This window comes from Topomyia yanbarensis, chromosome 2 (genome assembly GCF_030247195.1).
Source record: "Topomyia yanbarensis strain Yona2022 chromosome 2, ASM3024719v1, whole genome shotgun sequence".
NCBI lineage: Eukaryota > Metazoa > Arthropoda > Insecta > Diptera > Culicidae > Topomyia > Topomyia yanbarensis.
This window is the reverse complement of record NC_080671.1, coordinates 96,455,210-96,467,837: the sequence shown is the minus strand read 5'-3', so window position 1 is coordinate 96,467,837 and position 12,628 is coordinate 96,455,210. Positions and strand designations below refer to the sequence as shown.

Below are 12,628 nucleotides of genomic sequence, written 5' to 3'. Positions count from 1 at the left end.
GATATGTTGTTTACTTTTTGAGATATGGATGATTTTGTCAAAACAGAAAGAGTTTAAAGCAAATAACTTTCGAACAAAACTATCCAGTTGTGTTATATGTACATGATTAGAAAGCCTTGCGAACAAGCTATATATTGTCAAAATCCATTCACGAACGGCGGAGATATTAAACATTTCGTCTTTTTATTCCTTGCTTACCAATTTCCACTAACTGAAAATGAGATCGTTACATACAGAGTAATGCTTTACGAGTGTTTTAGGGGCCAAACTAAACCGATTTTGAATATCGGGGTATGAAAACACATCTGCATGATTCAAGGAATTCAATTCCGAAAACATTTTGTGAATTTACTTAATAATTAATTGACTTTCTCTCCTAAATTAATACGCAAGTTTTTTTCAAAGACAAAACAATGTATAAATTCACTTCAAAGTGAAAATTTGTCCAGAGTTGATGAATTTATCCGTTAGATTAAGCATTGCGTTCAGTCGTGAAATAGACGTTGGATGGTATATGAATGCACAGATCACCAAGTAAACCACCTAGTAGTGAAACAATAGATTTCTAACATAATTCATATTCATATTGAGCTCTTGCCGGTCTGTCTCACAAACACTAACTGAGTTTCTTGGTCGAACAATCCCATTTACTTTTGCCGTCTTTGTTTATTATTTTCCACCAGGTAGTGATGTAGTATTTGTGGCATGTGACGTGCACGTACACGAGCCCTATAAAAGACTATTATACTCGTAGCATCACCGAGAGCAACTGTGTTTTTTAATAACAAAATTCTAGTGAAAGTTTATCTTCTTTTGCAAGATTTGTATTATACTAATCATGGCGTAAAAATTATCAGTTGCATTATGTATAATAAAGATGCAAGGAATCAAAATTTCACCCTATATACAAAAATAATGTCCAGCACTAACTATCATTTACCATTCCTCACTTGTCGCCCACCCCTGCCCCCGATCTCTCCACCATCGTGTTCGTGGCAACTGTCACGACTCAGATCTATCCTGATATTTCCAAGTCATAAGTGCTTCAACTAAGCTGAAATATTTGTTAGTATCCAAGCTTAATCTTGCGATATATTTGTATTATGAGAAAACTATAACTAATTTATGCTCAAACCCTGCTTTCCTCTGAAGATGGGGGGCTATTCCTTCGAAACGGTGCACTAAGGAGAGTCATATGGCCAAAAACCGAAAACTACATCAACTCAAATTTAATTTAATTCTATACCGAGCGTTTGTATATACCTACTATAATTACGGAAATTCTTGGGTATTTCAAATAGGGTAATATGGTTGCTTGAATACAAAAACGTTGAAAAGAGACATCCCACGTTCACTTTTTTAAGCTTTTCGTATTTCTACTGAATTTTTAATGAAACATATGCTCGATATGAAAATTAAGAATACCTGTTTTGGGATGATATTATTCAAAATGCATATTCATTGCATTGGAATACACTTTTATGAAAAATAACGGATCAAATTCCAAAAATATCCACAAATTAGATCCGGGAAAAATGGCGCCCAAAGATCCCTGAACTATAGAACTATACTTGCATCCCAGTAAAAGGATCTTTTAACTTATAGCGATGGTTTCAATTGCCCAAATTTGCCGTATGCTGAGAACGCTTCAATTGAATTAGTACAGGCATTGGACAATTCAATAGACGTTTCACTTGAGTGCTCCATATTCTACACGTAAATTAGCGAGGATTACACAGTTTATGCATTGGACAGATAGTTGATCTCACTGAATTTATGTCATACATATTACTGTGTAACTACAACTAATAGGGGAGAGTGAGGATACTTGATCCTTGGGGATATTTGATTCCCTGGCGCTATATTCTAATCTATACGCATAAAGTTATCACAATATAAAAAGAAAATGAAGTATTTGGTCGTTTATGATGTTTAAAAACAAATTTGATGCATTACATTTGGTTTGGAAAAGTTATATAATATTTTGGAAAATATGTGTTTAAATCAATTTCGAAGATCTTTCCACAAATTTTTTGAACGGTTGTATGAGATCGTCGAACTAATCATTCATGTATATTTTCAAGTACGATTACTTTCTAAGTACATTTGCCTGGAAAAACAGGTTTTTCGAAAAAAATTTCACAATACATGCAAAAAAAATAAATTTTGTTCACCTCATGCAACAGGTATCTTTGGTCCCTGTAACACTACGTATTCTTGATCCCTATCATTAGTTCTCTCAAACACTTTCGAAATGCATAGAAATATAAAAACATAGTTCTCTTAACGTATCTGGCACTATTATTTAGTTTAGTGTTTTTTCCGCGAACAAATGATGGTATAAGTTATTGAAGTTTGGAAAAGCCAGTTAAACAGCACCGATTCACCGCAAATACTTGTCTTTACATTCTACTGTGGTTAAAGTTTGTCGTGCAGCTAAAAAGGGAGTTTTATTAATTAATTTGTCAGGATAGGTGGTTAGCTGAACTTTCGCGTCTTTAGGTCATAGTGTGCTTTGTTTCTTTAGCCCTAGCAGACAGGGGATCAAGTTACCTTACGTTTTTACAAAAACCTCATTTTGGCATGATTTTTAAAATTGTTCATATTACTGACAGGACATAGTAATCGGATTCACATGTTATCCATAGCTCTTACAATTCGTATTGACTACAAGATGGCGTATTTTGCAATTGAAATTTTTGTTTCATTGAAAAGTTATGAGAAAAAAACAAAAGTGGGATCAAGCGTACCCACTATCACCTACTGAGTTGTACTGAAAACCCCAATATACATTTTTCATGATCAATGTGATGTGACTAAATGCATTTTTATTTGAGAAAAAATACGGCTTCTAATTTCAAGAATGTTCGTGTCTCAAAAGCAGTCCAGGGACACTTTCAATGCCCAGTGGTTTTTCGATGAATTTAAATACTTATTCTGGTAGTTTGAATAATTCCTTTGTCATGGTATTGTTTTGTGTAAGACTCATAAACCCATATCTTTAGAACGAGAATTAACGAAACAATTCTCAAGTGATAAGAATGAGTGAAAAGAGACGGCATTGTAATCGACTGAATGTACGGCTTGTGTGCCATTAACAATAATATAATTGCCAACATAACCTAGATACTTGACACTCTTTTCTATATACTTCAATGCAAATGAATACACGGTGTATTTATTAGAACAACTTTATGCAAAAAAAAATCAGCATCTCTCAAACTTCGGAATATAAAATAATGGACTTTGCCCTTTCATTTGAAACTAAGATCAAAATGATCCGTCGGGGGGTCCAGAGCAACTTTTTTTTTGAAGTTTTTTTTCGTAACAATATTGGTTTTACTACTCGAGCTAGTTCATATTTCTGTCCCTAGATGGTGCTTTAGACATTCGAAAAATACTAAATGTGAGAATTTGATAGAAAATTTAATTGTCTACAAGTTTGTTAACAACTAAAAATTGATCTGAAATCACCCGGAAAAGTGGTTTAAGATTTTAACGAAGTTATATCTAAGATAGTTTCACACGAGGCCTAGTGGTTTGGAAATGTATTTTCTCGCACTTATTTCACTACAAAACAAAATAATTGGGTTTAGTGACATGAAAATACTTGACGGGATTCATTACAACTTCTTCGTTGACAATTCCTATTGACTTTCTGAAAATTAGGATGTTTGACAGAGACAGAAAACTATTTGTGCTTTTGGTTCAAGTTTGTAATCTTTCCCGATAGGTTCGAAGGAACTACCATTCATCGGAAGGTATTGCTTGGTTACAAGGGTTCGCTTACACTTATGTTCTAGAAAGGACAATACGTCGCATAATTTAGGTTATGATCGTTTAAGTTAGCTATTATAATTCTGTTCAAGACGAAATGTTGGGACACACAGTTTATAATTGAACGCAAACCACAGAAGTGAGTGTCCAAATTAGTGGTTAGCGTGAAACGATTTATTCAAATTTTTTCCACAAAGTATATTGTGGCAGTTGGATTTTACTGCCATTTCCTATCAATTATGCAAGAAATCTTCAATAAATTGATCCTAGATTGTGCGAAAGGCATTATTACTAGTATTACTTTTGAAAACAAAATATGATTTGAGTACAAGAAAAACCTTATATAGGCATACAAATCCACGAATATATCCCAAAAAAATTATCTTTATCCAAAAACTCAAAGTTTTTTGTTCACTGTTTGTCATATTGAGTTAATTTTGAAAAAGATAATCAGCGTTTTTAATCAAGCATTGCAATGAAATTCGCGAAATATTGCAATGGTGTTAACAGTTTTATTAAGTTTGTTCAAATATAAAAGTTGAAGTTCAGGACAAGTGAATTTTATACGAAGATGCTAGCAAAGTAGGTTATCAGTCATCCTCGAGAACAATCTAAAGATTATTAATATCATACTAGTTTGGTCAACACTTATCTAAGACTTTTCATCCCAAAAATATTAATGGTGCCCAATATCAGGTGGAATCTGGAATTATAATTTTCAGCTAAAAGATGAGACTTTCCAAGCTCTCAAATTCCGCTGAATGCACTGTTCAACTGCGTGTGAATTGACTTACAAACCACTTTATTTATTGCATTAAATTAATTCTGTGGAACTAACTTAGACTTAGACTTCGTTAAAATATTAAACAACTTTTCCGGATAATTTCAAATTGGTTTTTAGTTGTTAACAAAGTTGTAGACAATTAAAATATCTATCAGATTCCCACTTTTAGTGTTGTCCGAATGTCTAAAGCACCATCTAAGGACAGAAATATGAACTAGTTCTATTGTAAAATCTATGTTTTGACGAAAAAAAACATCAAAAAAAAGTTGGTCTAGACCCTCCGACGGATTATTTTAATGTTGGTTTAAAATGAAAGGGGAAAGCCCATTCTTCCATATTCTGAAGCTTCAGAGATGCTGATTTTTTTTGCATAAAGTTGTTAAAAAAGACACCGTGAATACTATTTACAGGTGGCCTTATCTCAGTTTTATTATATATACTCATTTTTTCCAGATCATTCATTTCATGGATTATATTTGTTTTGTTTATTTTTTCATTTTAAATATTTGACTTATTTTATATGTATGATCATTTCATTTTAATGATTTTTTTTTTCATTTAGCATTCTTTTCATTCATTTTGTTTATTTGACCTCATTTTATCTATTGTATTCATTTCATTCTTTGTATGCATTCCGATCAGTTTATTATCTTCTTATTCGTATCATTCATTTAATTTATTTTATTCACTTTTTTCGTGTTATGCAATTTTATATTATTTTTCGGGTTTACACATTTTATTCATTTGAATAATCTGACTAATTTTGTTCAGTCATTCATTTTATTCATTTCAGTTAGAACATTAATTAGACACAATTTAATTTATTTTATTAATTCTATTACTTTTAATTATCACTGATTTTTTTCATTTCAATTTTTTATTATTTAAAAGCAAACAAAATGAAAAAAATGATAAAATATATAGAAAGAAAACATTTTTATTCATTTTATCATTTTCTTCATTTTGTTTATTTTATTCATTCTATTTATTTTATTGCTTTTATTAACCCTCTGCATACCCTGTTATTTATGAACAACCACGTTTTCAAACAGCTATAACTTTGGGGTTAGACAAGATTTCCTCACAAAGAAGTAAAACTAATAATTGTGACTATCACCGTTTATTTGAGCGCTAATAGTTACAAGAAATATCCGTAGAACTGAAGTTATTGCAATTATTCGGATTCGATTTCACTGGAGCAGTGCTACCAGAGACATTTTCAGTTATCAGTGAAAAATTATATTTTGATATATCTTCGTTGTATTCAAATATTGTTGAAAACTGAAAAATGTTATCAATGTAGACTGCTTTCGGTTGCTTTTATCAATGTAGGGTTAGTTTTATCCATATTAGTCATATTATTTATCTTACTATTTCAATATATTTTTTGGTTTTATTCATATTATTTATTTCATTTATTTTATTCATTTTATTTGATTATTAATTTTTGCCCAGTTCATATAGTTTAATCAGTTTCTTCACTTTATTAATTCGGTTTAGTCAGTTCTTTTTATTATTGGGTGACAGTTTGTTAGCTTGAAGCTATTTAATTTACTCTCATATTTTTAATATTATCTAATTTTCATTTCAGCTAATTTGATTTATTGTATTAATTTGATTTATATTAATCATTATATCCATTTTATGAACAACTTTTTTTTTGTTTTTTCGCTTCATAATTATTTTAAATTTTTATTTGTTTTATTATTTTTCATCAATTTATTCTGTGCTTATCTCACATCAAGTTGTTGGGCGAATGACTGTCGGGTTAAAACCCAAATAAACAATTATAATTACATCTAGTTGCTTGCCAACTTTGCGCGTATTTGGTAAACTATTGAATAATACAACAGTGATATGTGTAAGAAATATCTTATCTCACTGATAGGTGGATTAAATCGGTATTTTTATTAGTTGGGGGTGTGGTCGCATATGCGATGATGGCGCCACTGACATATGTATAAGTATACGGGGGATAGACAACTATTGGATATTTTTTCCCGATTCCCTCCGTTTACAAATGAGGACCGTGTAAAAAAGGTGGAGCTAGTGTTCTGACAAAAAGAGCGGTTCGATGACTTTAGAGGAATGTCCTCATAGTGTTATGTTTGTTTGACTGGCGGAATCATCCTTAAGTCTGCCGTGATTCATCCACCATTTGATGTCTTGGTAAAGCTAGTGTACCGATCTTGATTTTCTATTGCTATCGATTCCTTAGTGGCCTGGTGCCCAGAATATCATTACTTTGTTCCGCGTTGCCGCGATGTTGTAAAGATGTGATGCACTCTCAAACCAGTTTGGACTCACATTTCGACGATCTTAATGCCAACAGTGCTGCTTGCCTGTCCGAGAAGATTGCGGTTTTTGCATGTCTGTAGTTTTTTTCCTACCAACCTCCAAGCAGGTATCCATTGCATATACCTCTGCCTGAAAAACTGTAGGCCACTTCCTATTGATATCGCTTCTTTAATTGTTGGTCCGTAGACTCCCGAGCCAGTCAACTCCCCATTTTGGAACCATCCGTCTAAAATGATATTGTACCTTGAGGAAGTATGGGACCCTCTCCCGGTTTTTTCAAACTTTGGGCCACCAGGAGCACTTCAACAGGCTTGAATTTCAAATTTTATTCAAAGATCAGCTCATTTTTCAAAAAATCAAAATTCTCCACCAGTAGGGAGCGTTCTAAGAGCGAATTCGCTGCGAAGAACAAAGTGGTCCTTTCATTTAGGAAGTGAGCCCGATGTATTTTAACATGATGTCATATTGGGACAACCTAATGCGGATTTATGTTACTTAAGTATACCATCAATTCGGTATCTTTTAAATTGATTTCTGAGCTGCCCCAAATTATGTGCATTTACATCAGTGCCGATTACACTAGTTTACAAGAAAAAAGAAGCTTCAAGAAAAAGTATTTTTAGACTAATTTTAGGTCGCTGAACACGAAAACAATATTCATTTTTTTGTTCAAAGAAGGGATTTTGTGATTTTCCCAAAAAACTCGTTTTTGAGCACCTTTTGTAATTTTTAGTCAATATTTCGTGTCAAAATCATCCAATTAGTATAATCAATATGCAGGTTGGAAGGTGCCGAGATGCCCTTTCCAAAAACATATAATATGTGTCGATCATATGTAAAAAATTTAGAGCTGCAAGCGACCAAAGTTTAAAAAGTGCATTTTTGACCATTTTTAAAAGTTACTAATTTTAATTGATTTTTTTTTACAGAAAAGCAAATCTTTTTTCGGACCTTTTAGAATCTAAGATGACAGATAATATGTTTATGTTAATTTTAAGCCAAATATCACTAACATCGGATAAAAAATGTTGATGCTATGGCACATTGAGAGAAATGCAAATTTAATGATTTTAGCAGTCCCTGCCCTGGTACGCCGCGGCGGTTTAGAGGGTGTAGCAGGGTCGGCGGAAAGCGTGGGTAGTATTGGTAGTACTACCCACTCGAAAATAACCGAGTGGGTAATTACCCACTCGAAATTTTGAACCATTTCAAAAAAATTAGATGTGCAACGCATGTATCTCGCACTACACATATTTGAAAACATCGATGTACCTCAATTCCATTTGCATAAACGAACGTGATTTAATGTGAATGTGATGTAAGCGTGTGGATTGCGAAGAGGGAAAAAAATTACTAATGGATGATTTCTACCCACTCGGGCGTAAAGTGTTTCGCCGCCCCTGGGGTGTAGCACTGGTTTCATAAGCCAGTCATCAAATATTCGAGTCCCTATCGGAACTCAGTGGGATCGTAGCACTAACCACGTAATGTTCTATGAACTGAGAATCGGCTGCGAAGCCTTTTGAAGCAGAAAACGAAACAAAACAAAACTTTTCCAACGGATATTTCCACATTTTAAAAAGAGCACTTAGTTGTACAATGAAATATCCAAAACCATTCAAATGCCGCAGGATGGATGGATGCAAGCTCAAGAAGACAGTATAGATTATTTCAGCCGAAAGTATGATTGCGCGAGAAATAAAAAGTTACAATTTTCACTTAGTGCTTCATACCATCTATCTTTTTCATCAGATTTTTTGTGACCATTAGCTTAAAATTTATGCAAAAAGATTGTTTATCTTATTAGGTTTTAAAAGAATTTTCTTCTGTCCTTGATTTATTATAAAAAATTAACTAGAAATATGCATTTTTTAAAAAAAAGGTCGAACATTAGACTTTTTTTACTTTGGTCGATTGTAATCATAATAAATGTACATTTGATCTACACATATTATACATTTTCGGAAAGGGCATACCAATACCTTTCGAACTGTTTCGATCGGATCCAATTTGAACGAGATATTGACAAATAACTAAAATAGTGCCCAAAAACACCTATTTCAAAGAAATCTTGAAAATGCTTCTTTGACTTTGTTTACGTATTCAGCGATCCAAAATTAACTTAGAAAACAATTTTTCGCGATTACCTTAAAATTGTTAAAATCTGTTACATTAGATGCTGAAAGTATGAAAAATAATTTTTCTGTAATAAAAAACAAAGCAAAACTAAGAATGAGGAAGCAAAAGAAAAACGTTTTGTTTTTTTTAAACTCGAACTTCTTTGAAAGAGAAATTGAGTATTATTTTCGTGTTCAGCTACCCAAAATTAATCTAGAAAACACTTTTTCTCGCAACTTCATTTTTCTTGTAAACTAGTGTAATCTTATTTAAGACAAAAAGAGATATGTGAAAAACAGAACAATTTTCACTCGGTGCTTAATAACATCACCAGTTTTTATCGGATTTTCGTGATCTTAGGCTTAAAATTCACGTGAGAAGTTTGTCTGTCACATAAGATTTCAAAAGATTCCTTTTGCCGAATTATTTTTTTACGAAAAATCAACTAAAAATGAGTAATTTTACCAAACATTCCTTTTTTTGACTTTGGTTGCTCTTAACCCTAAATTGTTGATATTTAATCCAAACATGTTATACAGGGCACATCAATACCTTTCGAATGGTGAATCGATTGTGTTAATCGGAAGATTTGTTCCTGAGATTTTGACCAATAACTGCAAAAAGTGCTCAAAAACACGTTTTTCAAAAAATCTCAAAAACGGTTCTTTGAAAAAGAAAATGAATATGATTTTTGTGTTTAGCGACCCAAAATTGACTTAGAAAACACCTTTTTTCTTAACTTCATGCAATCACCCCAAAATTTGTAAACTAGTGTTATGAAAGCCCAACTCTACTACAGAGTGGTCAACTTTAGCACAACCTTTTTGAAATCATCAGAAGGATTCATTATGCCGCAAATATGCCGAACAATAGACGTATTTCCTGTTTATATTATTTACTATTGACTGTGGCAGCACATATATGACGGGTAGTGAGGTTGGATAGAAGACATGCGTCAATAGCACTATTTACAAGTTTACATGCACGAAGAATATCTCGTGGAATTGTTGTGTCATTTTTGTTGAAAGCTACAAAGACGGGGTTGCTTTCCAACATATAAGTTTCCTTCATGGAAATACGGTTCTACAACCAAAGCTATGGCTGCTTTACCTATAGTAACTAGATGGTCAATTCTTTGTTTTACTTCGAGAAATTTCAGCCAGCCGGATACTGTCTAGTTTCTTTTAAGGCTCAAGTTACCTCAAGGCTTGGTAGTGTGCGTAAGAAAAATTGTGTTCAGCTTTGCCACCGGATTATCCATTTAAACCTTTTCAAAACTCTAAAAGAAGAATATCAGTCGATTTATTAGATCATCACGATTCAATTCATGCAAAATACCTGCTGGAAAAACCATCGGCTTAGCTAAATGGTGCTTTTGAAAAAGTGGCTGGGGTTTTTTCATTGCGCAGTTGTGTTGCGTACCCCACCACGGTGTGGTAGTGTGACAAAAAATCACTGCCACTTTTTCAAAAGCACCATTTAGCGAAACCGATAGTTTTTCCAGCAGCTATTTTGTATGATTTGAATCGTTGTGATCTAATAAATCGGCTGATATTCTTCTTTTAGAGTTTTGAAAAGGTTTAAATGGATAATCCGGTGGCAAAGCTGAACACAATTTTTCCTACCCATACTACCCAGCGTTCAAATCTAACACATGCTCAAAAAAGGTAACTTGAACCTTAAATAACACAAACACCTCTTCCACAGCTCTGCGATCGACTCCTATAATGTCGACGTTGTCTGAGAAGCATATAAGCACGTGAGATCTCTTAATTATAGCTCCGATTATTTGGACACCATATTTTCGTACTGCACTATCGATCACAATGATGGTAATCAAATTAGGAAAAGTATTGCCATACTTTATCCTGTCAATAATTCCTAATCTAAATGAAGGCATCCATATCAATCAGTTAAGCACAATCAATAATAATCAAGATATAAAGTAAGTGTTCAACTAGATTGTTCTTGTTTTTCTGCACTCAATAATAGAATACTACTTATTTCCTTGCTCTAATTTAAATACTCATGTCATTCGGCCAGTGTCTGCCCACTGCTCAGTCACCAATTGACGTACACGAGAGGATGCTGTCAGGGTGGTTCTGTTCTATACACATTTTTCAAATCAGTTTTCTATGTTAACAGTATTAACAGGGAGCACACGTTATTTGAAGATCACTACATCCATATTTAGCTTCCAGAAAGGGGTTTCCCCAGCTGTCAGTTTCGTTTATAGCATCGTTGCAAAACACAAACAATTTTGGAACCACCGAAAATTTTAGCCGGTATCAAATCACCGAAAGGAATTTAACACCAACGCGTGACTTCATCTTACATCTTGATCCATCGCGTTTTGGGTGTGTTGAAATTCTCGGTTTCTGCGATGACACATGCGACGAGAACGGGGCATCAACTCGTAGATGTTCGTCTGTCGATGAGTCATAATACTCACTAACTTAACTTCTATCGATTTTGACCACCTTCTGCATAGCTTCGATTACTCGAATCACAACAATAAGTATTCACCTCACGTCGCACAGATGGTTAATTTAGCTAACACCACAGTATTTGTTCCCTGTGCAATCAGTGCGACTGCCGCGTGTAAACACATTTTTTATTATTAGACAGAACACACACACTCCGAAAACCGTATTCTTTTGTAACGCAGACTAAACGTTGCTTCCGCTGGGGGGAAATTAGAAAAACATGATATTTTCTCACCACACCCGGCGGCATTCACCTTGCTTCCGCTATACTGCACTAGTGAGGGTGAACTTGGTGCAATTTAAATAAATTAACACACGCTGGCTGATCGCCGTGCGCTGGCTGGCGACTGTTTGCAATTCCGTTCTGCGCTTCCACACCACCGTTGATGCTGAGAAGCAATCACTACTACACGGGATTGGATGACAGTTCAACCACCCACATCCCGCCCGCTTGCCATTCGATGATTGAGAGAGAGTGGAATAATGAAAATTTTCACGCTACAGTTTTCTACCATTTTTTGTAACATCCGAGACGATTTTTCCATACACGATTGTTATTCATGGGTTCTAAAAAACTGTTTTCCACATTTGATTACCTTTTTGAATCGAGAGTTTTCCGTCGTTTTTTTTACTATCACTTTCTGTCTGGGGACTAAAATAATCGCATCTGGCCGAAATTCCTCCGTTCGTGGGTATAATTTTTCGAACAATTTAATTCACCACCAGTCCCAGAGGAACGAATTACGTTATGTTCACAGTTTGAAGTGTTATATAAAATATCCCGTGCGTATCTTGCTTACGATACACAGCAGTGTCGTGTCGGAGTGGAGTCGAGTTACTGGCGAACGTGGTCCTCCCCAAAGAACGACTCAGCTCTCGTTTATTAAAAGAATGTTTGCTTTTATTTCTGCAACCAGTGACGTCCGCAAAGGAAGGACCCCACTCCGTTGATGAAATGATTTTTTTCTCTGGCTTGTTGGAGTCTTAGGAAGAAATGATCTGTTAGATATTTTTTCGTACCTAATCGGGTGCTAAGTGACTACCGGTAATATTTTTTTTGTTATATGACGGCGCCACTGCCGTATTAGATCTGTGTCATATTCTCCCGCGCCGAGAGACAATGCGCGATATCCGTATAGTTGCGAGCTCAGCGCCGCGCACGCTC

At 34.3% G+C, this 12,628-nt stretch overlaps 1 protein-coding gene across 7 annotated transcripts in view; it reads right to left on the bottom strand.

Annotated features, from left to right (window-relative positions):
• Positions 1 to 12,322, bottom strand: part of LOC131678892 (uncharacterized) — a 30,544-nt gene extending 18,222 nt beyond the window's left edge. For 4 of the 7 annotated variants that reach the window (XM_058959309.1, XM_058959314.1, XM_058959313.1 and 1 more), the window contains exon 1: positions 12,060 to 12,322. The gene's annotated coding sequence lies outside the window, so the exon portion shown is untranslated. Of the gene's footprint in view, positions 1 to 11,312; positions 11,591 to 11,698; positions 11,869 to 12,059 lie in introns of those variants that run through there. The other 3 variants (XM_058959312.1, XM_058959310.1, XM_058959311.1) reach the window with 3 other exon arrangements.
• Positions 12,323 to 12,628: the final 306 nt, after the last annotated feature.